Here is an 11,730-nt window from a genome sequence, read left to right as displayed (position 1 = left end):
TCTGTGTGATCTTTGCTGCTTTTTCCAAACAATACATGGCGGGGTGGGGAGGCAGAGATTAGAACATTTCTATGCAGTGGAAGTTACAATTGAATTTGCTTTTAACTGCTGTACTACAGTGACTTGGGCATAACCTGGCCGTAAAACTCCCCAGCTGTTCTAGCTCTTTTCCTGTCGGAAGGCTGGCCATAGAATAAATTAAGAGTACAGAACTGAAACCAAGATGTGAAATTAAACTTTTATTAAAGTAAATCAGGTCCTGGATTTATTTAAAAGAGTGAGGCAATAAAAGTGAACGTATAAAAACCTGCAATTTAAAATAATGTACATTCTTTTTATGTCATTTCCCTGTTTTCAATTTCATTGGTACAACTGAGTTATATTTACTTAAGTTGCATACTGTTTTTCCAACTGTGATGGTGGCTTGTGTGTTTGATGCCCTTCGCTTTCGGGATACCATGGAGAAGGAAGGGGAACTATAGTGGAAAAAGCAAACAGCAGAGAGCTTGTTACAGTTCCCCATTTTGCCGCCACCTGACACCGTGCAACGTAGGATTGCCTAGGGGTCTCCTTATTTCACTGCAGAGGAGGAAGCCTTGGGCCTCTGCCACACCATGGGGTCCTGCAGCTCCCAGGGCTCCCCAGCTGTCATGGGGAGGCAGCTGCCTGAGCTGCAGGGCCCCCGCTGCTGTCCTGCAGATCGGCAGAGACCTGGCCCCCTCTGGGTGCCTCTGCAGGTGGTGCAGGTGCAAGAGGGAGAAGAGACAATAGCATGGCAAGGGTGCTGTCTGTAGTCATTTGGGCTGTTTAACTATTAATGGTTACTCTTTAACTAGGCTGTGTCCAGAGCATTGTTTCTCTGTACTTTCAACAGCAATGGTAGCAGGAGCAAGATGTTTTGATTCTATTGAATTGCACTACTTGTTGACATCATCATTGCTTGACTGAAGGTAAAATAAAATGTCTTCCCTCTTGCTTCAGGATCTGGTGGGGTAAGGAGGGAGAACACTCATTTCCTTTCTGGATTCTTCTGAATGAATTATCTTTTCATTGAAGAAACTGATTCCTGTAAAAGAGCACTTTCCAGTGTCCTCTGCGAGGAAGACTAGAGGAGAGGGAGGAGCAGGCATGTAAGTGGACGAGATGTATCTGGTACTTACAAGGCATGTTGTGTTTGCCATGGATGCAAAAGGAAGAATTGCCTGAGTGGAACAGAAAAAAATAGAAAAATATTTAGCTCTGCTTGCGTAGTTTCCTCGTTTTCTCTCTCCATCCCATGCGTTTGCAGGACTGTGGTCTCAATCCTGCAGCTACCAAGCCCCTTCAATTACCATTGTCTTTGAAGACACTAATTGTAATGGATCAAGCCCACATCTTGCAATCAGTCCAAAAAGATCTTCTGCATCTGCAGTGGTGCCGACCACAGGTGGCTGGCAATGTTAGTCACCTCTTTCTTAAGTACTGTAGTTGCTTTCAAGCACAAAAAATATTTTCTACCTGTTTGCAATTGAAAATTGCCCTATTCCTATGAAGTGGTGGCTAGCAAAGACCGCAGGGACAATGCATTTTAAGGTGTCAGTACAGGTTTGCTCAGTGTGGATACAATACTGCATTCTTCTGAGTTTCTTGCACAGGTTACATCAGCAGAAGCAATTCCTATGCTTCTGGTGGCGGCTTTCTTTTTTGAATGATAGGGACGTTAACTGGGTCTGTGCTGGCAAAGTTGTGCAGGCTTTGTCATGCAGGACAACATTTTCCTCTATTGTTGGTTCTTCTGATATTTGATAAATTCAAAGAAAACAATTTATCTGTTTCACCCAGTTTATAAAGCTGGGAGGAAATGGCTTAGGTTATTTCAGCTGGACAAAAGATGAGATTTATAGTTAAATGTCCTGAGTCAGAACTGCCCACTCCAGAGCACTAAAGATTCATCAGCTGGAATATGAACCTGTGGGAGATCTGCGCTTGTGATTCCTGATGCCCCCACTGTAGACCCGTCTCCCCTCAAATCTGCAGTAGGCTGCATATTTAGACATGGCCTTAATTTGCATCAAGGTAGTCTACACGGAGAATTAATACTGATTAGCTTCAGTAATGCAGCCATAGTGTTGCTAATTAATTCTCTAGTTTTCTAGATGTAGTTAATGCCTCTGTGTGGATAAAATGCTAAACTATATATCGGGGAGCTATTGTTTCTCAAAAATTGCACAGTTGAGCACTAGCCTGCAAAGCTGATGTTCCCCTCTGATGTTTGGGAATGGCCAAGGTTATTAATTTGATAACAGGATACCGTTCTTGTCTGCCCCATTGCTATTTCCCTCTGGCTCTTCCACTTTAGGATGGGGCAGATGCAAAGGATGCATCTGCTACAGTGCTGGGGCAGGAAAGAGGAGACTAAAGCTCTTGTGGTTTCTCTGCTCTTACCAGCATATTGCCATCTGGAAATCACTGAGTGAGCCTGTTAATTCAATTTTATTACTGTATATTTTAAAGACTGTCAGAGAAGCTTAGGGCTTTGGGACATGTCTTAATTTTAGTTCAGTCTAAATCAAAATAAATAATAAAATCCCCATGAAGATGTACAGGCACTGTGAGATACTTATCCAACCTGACATGATGAAAAAAATAAACTAATGATGTTTTATAGGTTCATGAAAGAAATATTTACTTGCCTCATATGACTGTGCCAATAAAGTTTTAAACAGATTAAAAGTGAAGACAGATGCCAATGCTCATACCAATCACTTTGCATATGAAAAAAAAATAAGGAAGGAAACACAGTTATCCCAAATTTAAGCTTGCCAAATTCAATTTAAATGCATTAATGTCTGGTGCAACGTGTACTTTTTTCTCTTCTAAGATGGAGCAAGTTTTGCTATAGATTTGACAAGCCTCTTGAGACAGTTGAAGAAAAATGGTACAAATGAATATTGGGTAAGATTTTGGATCAGAATATGCAGTTCAGGAATGCAACTGAGCTTGAAATTAGGCTATTTTGGTCTGTGCAGTTAGTTTTTAAAGATACATCTGATATGCTGGTGTCTGTTAAGAGTTTTGTTCACTAAAAAGACAGGGTACTTGCAAAGTAAGCACATGAACCCAACTGAATGGAGTCAAATGCTGTGGTGAGTAGAGGTACATTTCAGTGTTCAAGTGTTTTAAGTGTTTGCCTAGGAAGTATAAATGCCTAGGACAGTTGGGGGAACATGAGCAGAATTCACAAAGTCTGTGCTGCGTACCCAAAATAGTTTTGGTTGTATATGCTACACTTCTGCTGTGAATTGCACGCCCTGCTAAAAAAAGCCAGATTGGTAGCTCAAACAGTAGGAAAGTTTGGAATGAAAATTTACCCCATGGATAGCTCCATGATGAAACCCAAGTGTTGTCTATACAGCAGCTGCCAACCCAGCCCCAGTGAATGCAGTGATGAAGCTGGTGGGGGTTCAGGGTGGCTAAGCAGGATGGAATTCAGGCATGTGTGTGAACATACACATATGAGCATAAAATGGAGCATTAGGTAGATGGTAGCAAGGAGGGGAAGTTTTGTTTTGAGGACAGAACAGCTCACTAGAAAGATGGAGATGAGCAATTCAACACATTTGTGGTACTGACTGCCATACAAGCACACTGTGAGGCAAGATACACATCAGCACTATTAGTCCTTCTCCCACAGAGTACACCAAAAAACTACTGAATTTCTATACGACAACAGTTCTCCGAGGCCCTGAGAAAGGACCCCTGGTACTTCACCACATCCTTGCTGGGGACTTGCAAAGTCCTGCAGTGGTGTAGCACTGGCTTTCCTCTTTTCTTCCTGGATTACAAACTGATGGTGCATTAAGAGACTGTTTAAAAATGTGTGCTTTTTTCCTCAGACTTAGTCTCCCACAGAAGTGAATATATGATGTGCAAATATCAGAAACGGGACAGAATGTGGTCTGGGCATCATGGATGAGCCCGGGCAACTGCCTTGGCAGGGGCTGAGATTCGTGGTAAAACAGCAGTGATCTTACCACCACTGAGAAACGCATGACATACTGACCTGGTGCTGAACTTGAACTTTGAATAAGCTAAGCTTCTCTTAGCAGTGTGCTCAAGAGCAAGCATATCTCAGCTCTCCAGATCTTCTCTAGATTTTAATTCTGTCTGGGAAAGACTCCTATATCTGATTTATATCTGGGATTAGTTTTTCATAAGTCAACATACCTTTGAGAAGGATAATTCCCACACACACACTTGTTTAATTCAGACCTGCAAACTAACTTGTAAAACAATGTGCAAAAATTGCCTAACACGTTCCTGTCTATGGAAGATCTGGCTTTTATTTCTCTTAATCACACTTGTAAATATCTGAGCAGCCACGACCGCTGATCAAGATTAAATGCTATGCAAAATGACTCCTTTCAGAGAAGTGCTAACTAGAGCTCAGAAGAATAAAAGGTGTGAGCTCTGTGAGGTGATACAAATGTATTGTGAAAAGACTGGCATTATGATCTTACTTTTTTTTTTTTTTTTTTTTGCCTTACCTCTTTCCTTCCTTTAAAAAACCAAACAACAAACAAACAGATGTAAACCAGAAGCGCAATAACATAAGTAAGCAGTGGCTGGAGCAGAGGCCTGCCTGCTGGGCTCTGGGTCCAGTCTATAAGTCAATATGATGGACATTCAGGGTGGCATATGGGTCTCTTGGTCCCTCCCCTCCTTCACATGCATGTATCATTATTTTCGAATTGGCCACCCTGGACTAAAGCACATCTTTCTGGCCCCTTTTCCAGGCATGCCCTTTACTGTAAGTGCTACGTGACTGTGCAGTTTGGTCTTGTTTCCTTCCTGAGCCGCTTTCAGAAACGCTCCAACCTTTTTATCACTCGGAGCTACAGTAAAAGCTGTCTACACATTCACCGGCAGAACGAGCAGCCCCATTTTCTAGCACTTGAGCTAAGCACTCACTGACTGATAAAGCTGCTGCTGTCTCCTACCAGCCATGCTGGAATGACATACTGGACAAGGGAGTCCCTGTCTCCTCTCTTTTCTCCAGCGCTGGCCAAAAGCAGTCTGAAAATACAGTAAATCTTCATTTAACTCTAGATCAAAGATCACGTTATGACTACAAGGCAAGTTAAGTTTCACTTTAAAGCCAGGTGGTACAGGTTTGAATGCTAAGAGGAAAGATGTTGAAAAATAAATGGATGATGGAGTATTTGCTTAGAACTGCTGGACTTCTCTGTTCTTAAAAAGCAGTTGCTATTGCCACCATACAGCAGTCAAAGATCAGTCTGATGGTATAATTTCAGTTTTCTGACATGAGTTTAGGCTGTTCAAGATTAACACAGAATTTTAATCACAATTAGCAGGCTGCTTGCTTTTTTGGTTTATTTGAGTAAATGCCTTTCAAAGTCCTTGTCTTCATTTTCCCATTGCTTGCATACTGTGCAGCAATCATAACATCTCACAGCAAAACCTGAGCAACCTGATCACTACTTATGTCAGTGCATAATATTGGACATCGTAGAAGAACGGATGGAAAAAATTGCTAACCCCAGCTGGTACTTTTCTATCGTGATCTGGAGTAACCTTGGTCAGAGAAAGAGGAGGAAGATTCATAGTTCATTTAACCTTTGGGCTTTCTGGAGGCATAACAACAGGAGTATTTATTATGGCTGTTCATTTTTAATGGCCTTACTAAAGGCCAGCAACTCCTCAAATGTTTGGCGGGCCCCTAGCCCAGCCATAAGTAATGAACTGTCTGTGACAAACTCTGATGTGAATTCAGCCCGCACAGGGTAGTTCGCTATAAACATGAATTCACTGGCTTCCCTTTTGACAGTTATCTTTATCTCTCTTGCAGATTGAGCCAAAGGATCTGCTCCAAAGATCCCAAACTCCAAGACATTCAAAATCTTTGTACAAACACTGCAGTTCAGGGCTGTCTCTTAATCACCGCTGGCCTACGCAAGAATTAGAGGTGCAACCATGAGATGCAAGGCTGCAACATCAGAAAGGAGGGTGATAGAAAACACCTGGGAAAATGTTTCAGTTGAAAAGAACTAGCCTGTTGAGTTGTCCCCCTCTCCGGGTCCCAGGTGGCAGGTGATGTCATCTCTATTTATGAGTCCTTCAGGTTCACCGTAGTGGTTTCTAGGTTTGTTATCCCAGTCTCTCCCCATACTGTGGTCCCACTGCCAACAAGGCACGCAGCCCCCGAAAGGACATTTCCTCTCATGGGAAATTGTTCTTCCCATACAAGAGCGCAGGTCCAAGTCGAGCAGCTATGCTAATAACTGGCTATGAAACAAAGACTACCCATCAGGTTTTTCCAGCCTGACCCTTCCAAAGTTTTGGGATGCTGTCCTTGCTTCATGTAACATTTTTTTTTAAAGTAATTGAGTCTGACTTCTGTTAGCTACTCTGATTTACCTCTTAGTGGTTTGTTGAGCTTAGCTTGGGTTTTGTGTTGTTTTATATGAAAATATAATTCTTTCTGTGGGTGCTGGGTTACAGTTATGAGGTGTTAATGGGCCCTGGCAGAGCAATCATGTGTCCTGGAGCACGTTAGGGTTTGCTTTGAGCTGTTATTTCATTCTCTCTATGCTACAGCTTCAATACGTGTTCGTTTGCTGTTTGGCTTTACCTCTGTCCCATCACTTTCACTAGCTTTTGTTTCTGTTCTGCCAGGCTGAGAAGTTTAGCAGGATTTCTGCTATGCATAAATACAGCCGTGTGGAGTTCTGAAGCAGCGTTGCCAGTAGTTTGCTGATAAATGTTGTGTTTCACTGGGGAATGGGAAGAATTGCTTTGCTCCTGAATTTATTGTTTATTTTAATTTGTTAACGCAAATAGATTTTACTGTTCCTTTGTTCCTTCTTGGGCTTCTTCTGTCTCTGTTTATAAGGGTTTGCTCAAAAATTAACATGCTTGGGCCATCCATATGTTCACACTTTGTTCTGATCTGTATTGTAACCTTTGGTCATCTATGGTCGCAGGCACAAAGAACTGGCAAGGAAGTGCCTTGAATTGTGGTTTGGCGACAGATAACCTGATTTAGAGTCCCGTCCCTCTATTAAACTGCATTACAGACAATAGGCCAGATAGGTGCAACTCCACGAGGTTTTGATTCAGTGACCCAGAAATTATGCCAGCTGAGAATCTGGCCCAATACCTTATTTATAACTGAGATAAAATTTGCAGAGAGAGATAGTATCACTTTTCAGGGAAAAGTATCTTTTTGGCGATGCTACAGAAATTATTACAGTCTACTTGCAGCAAAAAGACTTTCAGAAAACATATGCATGAAAAAATGTGAAAAATGATGGAGCACTGGGCTTTCTTTCCTGGCCCCCTTACTGTCTTGGCTGTCTTACTTGGGGAAACAAAGACTTGCGGTCATCTCTCCGCAGATCTGACAGTCTCCCATGCAGCTGGCCCTATTTCCTCCTAGAGTTGATCTGTTCATTAGGGTTGGTGTGGGACGTGGCTGTGCCTCCCTGGGAATGCTTCTCTCTTTCCTTAAATTAAGGGAGTGCACAAAACCATCTTGCTAGGTTTACATAAGTGGGCTGGAACCTGGGACTTCACACTCTCCACCAGGCCCTAGGATAAGCCTTGGTTTGTTGTGCTGTCACAAGTCCAGCACTGCTGTTTGTGCCTCACAAGTAATAGGATGCAACTGGAAAACATGAATTTGGATGTACTCTCTGAACTATTAACTTACGACCTATTCAAAAGGGACTTGAGAAGATGACCAAGACAACAGTGGGCAGTGCCAGTTCCTCCTGTAGGCTGGGCTCAGTGGTGGTGGCACCACAGAGGGCTTTCCCTGGGAGCATGGTGAGGTGAGGGCTGCTGTCTGTTTTCTCCAGAGAGACAGAACTGCCAGGTTAGCATGTGGGAACACCAGGTGAAGGTGTGTGATTTTGGCTGCAGGTACAACCGGTGTGACAGACACCCGTGAAGCAGAGATGACAACACCAACTTTCAACACTTTTGTGCACTGGGTGCTCAGAGTCCCATCTATAAAACAGGAATTTCATAAACCTCCTTGAGTGAGCAAACCATTTCCTCAGCTTCCACAAGAGCAAGAGAAACCAATGCCTTGCCTGGGATCCTCATCTGCCACTGCCAGCAGGTGTCCCAGCTGTGCCTGGGCTGAGGCTGAAGATTTACCACTTGGTCTGTCAGCATGAACGTGTCCCACCTTCTTCTTCATGCTTTCTGACACCCTGGTGGGGTTTGCTGCAGAGACCACGCTTAGATGTCTTCTCTGACTTAGCTGAGATTGTAATAGGTGAAATGATGGAGGGAGCTCAGACTTAAACATGGGGGGTACAGGGTATAACAGAAGGAATAAATCTTTGTCCCCCGTTCCCAGCCAGATGCACCATAAGCCTGACAGACTTACGATTTTATACAGAGAGCAACATATGCTACAGTTTTTATTTCTCTAACCATTAATCAAAAGGTATTTTGTATAAACAATGTAATTGCCAGCTCTGGCCAGTGTGGGTGGGCTGACAGAAAGGCTTTGCAGTTCTCTACAGCACAGATAAGCCTTGCCAGGCACTAGCCCTGGTAGCCAGCAGCAGCTGTGAGGACCATACGCCAGCACGGGTGGGTGTGCGGGGCCGCAGGCTGGGCTCCAGTTACTGGAGTACTGGCAGGGGTGGGCAAAGCTGCATTTTCGGCTAGACCAGCGTAACGCTGCTGAGGACTGAGGATATTAGCGTTTCAGCAGACAGAAACCCTCTTGCATCTGTCTGAGCTTTTTGTCTTCCTAATGGTTTATAGCCTGGGTTATGTCTGCTTGTTTTGTTGTGATACCAAACTTGTGATTTTTCTTTTCTTGGCTGCGCCGAAGAATGTAAAACTGCAGACCAAGACAGCTTAGTGCACATTAGTAGATGACTTCTTGCTGGAAACTAGAAAAGCTAAGAGGACTTTACCTTGGTGCCGGGGGATGGGGGGTGACGGGAGCCAAGTGCTAGGCATGAGGGTGGGTGCAATGTTCAGGCAGCCGGGGTGCCTGCTGGCAGTGGGCCAGGAGGGAAGCGCTGGGCTGGAAGCCTTTTCATGGGTCTTCTGAAAACCAAGCCACAGATCCTTTCCACCTCATGTGAGCCTGTAGGAGAGGAATGACTGCATGGGACCATGCCACTGCACAGATGCTCAAGCACCTTTCTCTGGAAGGCAAGGAGCTTTCAGGCGCTGCAAGGGTGTTTGCTGTGTGTAGATGGTGCATGGACAGCTTTTGGGGAGCCAGCAGGAGCCAGCAAAGTTTCACAGCATCAGTTATTTCTTGGAAGGAAAACATTTTATTGTCCAGTTTTATGCTGCTATTTGGCACAGTGGTCATTTATCTCAAAGGACTGTTTCCAGGTTACTGATGCCAGGTGATGTGCAGCTGCAGCTAGGCCAGGACTCTGGTGCCAAGGTGATTTGAATAGCAGCCAGCATGAGCAAGAAGTGCCAGGGTGATAATAAAATGCTGCTTCTGAAGGAACTTCCAGGAATTAACAATCTGTTTTAATTTTAAGAAATCTGACAGTTTTGTAAGGGTAATTTCTAGAGTGCCAGAATAGATCTACCAAAAAGCAAATGCTCTGATTCTCTTCTCCTAGAAATATTCTTCGAGGAATTTAAAATACCAGACTTATGGTAGGACTAATGCACAGATGGCACCAGAAACTAACATTGTATTACAGTGATAAAAATCATACATCTTTGTTATTGCTATCTTCATATGTTGGGAAGGATCCCATCAACTACAGATTATCTCTTGACTCCTGTAGTTACCAAAAGCCCATCAGTAGCAAACAAGGCTAATGTGAGGTGTGAAATATGCCACTGGGTCAGCAGTCCTCCCCCTGCCTAATTCCAGCTGTTATACAGTGTTAGTCTGTTTGGGGAGTGGTGGTTCTGCTACATTTAATTTCCCTGGAAATCATCATAAAAGCAGGGGACAAAGGGAAATTAATTCAGCCGTATAAGTTGCTCCAACACGGTTGCCCTTGAATGTTTTCTGCTTCATTTGGGCAGCTTTAAAGGGTTATGGAAAACTTAAAGTAGTCTAAGTGAGAGCGGCCCTTAAGTAGCAAATTTCAGAGCCAAATCTTGATGCCCCAAAACTTGAGGAGATTTTTAGATCTGGAGTTTTGATTAGGCAGTTCTAGAAGTAAATGCCTTTCTTCAAAACTTGTGTAGGAGTCAGGCTTGCATTCCTCACCATCTCAAAATTTAGTGCTGGTTACTTTGTGGTGAAAGTAGATTTATATTTTGCTGGTCTTGAAGTGACTGATTTGCTGAACATCAGATGATAGAATTGCTATAACAAATTGTTGGATCGATGATCTAACACGCAAGTATGCTGTTACTGACAATATGTGATGATTCAAAGGCAACAAACATATCTTGCTGTGCCATCTCTTAGGGGAATAATTTCTTCCTGACACTTCTAGTGATCATCTTACACCATGAAGCGTGAGATTTGATTACCGATACTTTAGCATGCATAACTACAAAGGTTGTTATTTTTAATGGAGTGGACAGTGTGTCTCACGAGAGTTATAAACACATCGTGTGCATTTGAAATGCGAATGTAGTGATTTGGCCGATTCTCATACAGAAGGCTTTGCACAATTAGATTAGCTGATGAAAACAGAGCATTGCTCAACAAATCAGCAGGATTCATAGATAACATTTTTCATGAAGTCTCTATGTAAGGCAGTTATTTTCCCCCTCAGTAATATGTCTGTCTTGAGTAGCATCAATTTTGGCTGAGAATGTCAAGCTTGGGAACAGCAGCGTGGAGTTGAATGTACCAGAAATGTCAGTTTTGTATGTCTTGAAGTAAGAATTGCAATGACAGGGCACTATGATTTGGAGTGACCTATCAATTAAGTAATGAATTCTCCATCACCCTTTTGGCCCTCTCTTCCATGAGGATAATTTTGGCCAACTGCCTTCCAGATCAGAAGGATTGGTCTTCCACAAACATCTCATGCTGTTTATAACCACTATCTTAAAAAGCCAATATAAGCTGACTTCAATCTTTGATGCATAGGTGTTTCAGAAGGAGCAACATGCTAAAATTTCACATTGCCTAGTTTCTGGTTTGTTTAGTTGTATTGTATAAATGCTCAGTCTCAGATTAAACAACCAGACTTTGAGCTCAAAAGCTGCACAACAAGTAACATTCCTGTGGTGTTTTTTCATTTGATTCTGAAGTCTCATATGAAATAAAAGAGCTCAAATAACTTTGGAATGGATTATTAGCACAAGCTAAACCTATTTTTCTCATATTGTTTATGAATGATTTCAGAGTGCAGGCTGTGTGGGATTTGCTGCCACGCTATACTCTCTACACAGGATGACAGTAAAGATAAGGATTTTTGTCACCCTTGGTCTCATACCTGGTTCTGTAGTTTGACTCCTGAGAGGGATCAATTTGAGGCTATTTACAGCCTGAGTGCTGGATTTACACCCTATCTGATGTGCCCTGCACATAAGGCATGTACACTGCATCAGAATGTGCTTTTGTGATTAGACTTTGTATTGTTACAGCGGATTGTTTCTCTGAAGCAACCGTTCCTGTTACAGGATGGATGCTTTTTCCTCTTGCACAGTAACAGCATTGAAAACTTGGTATAGGGCTATGTAGGGTTTATTTTATATCTATCTATCTATCTATATGGATATATAGGATATATAGACTCAGTATGCAGCTATGACAGATAG

The 11,730-nt window shown here is 42.8% G+C and overlaps 1 long non-coding RNA gene across 1 annotated transcript; it reads right to left on the bottom strand.

Annotated features, from left to right (window-relative positions):
• Positions 1 to 226: 226 nt before the first annotated feature.
• On the bottom strand, positions 227 to 9,109 carry LOC130154131 (uncharacterized). The gene is made up of 2 exons (XR_008823610.1): positions 8,940 to 9,109; positions 227 to 1,202 (listed from the first exon to the last, which is right to left on the bottom strand). It is a non-coding gene; the product is annotated as an uncharacterized LOC130154131 (long non-coding RNA).
• Positions 9,110 to 11,730: the final 2,621 nt, after the last annotated feature.

Source organism: Falco biarmicus, chromosome 8, assembly GCF_023638135.1.
Source record: "Falco biarmicus isolate bFalBia1 chromosome 8, bFalBia1.pri, whole genome shotgun sequence".
Taxonomy (NCBI): Eukaryota; Metazoa; Chordata; class Aves; order Falconiformes; family Falconidae; genus Falco; species Falco biarmicus.
Note: the sequence above shows the minus strand (reverse complement) of the source record. Positions and strands in the feature narration are given on the sequence as shown.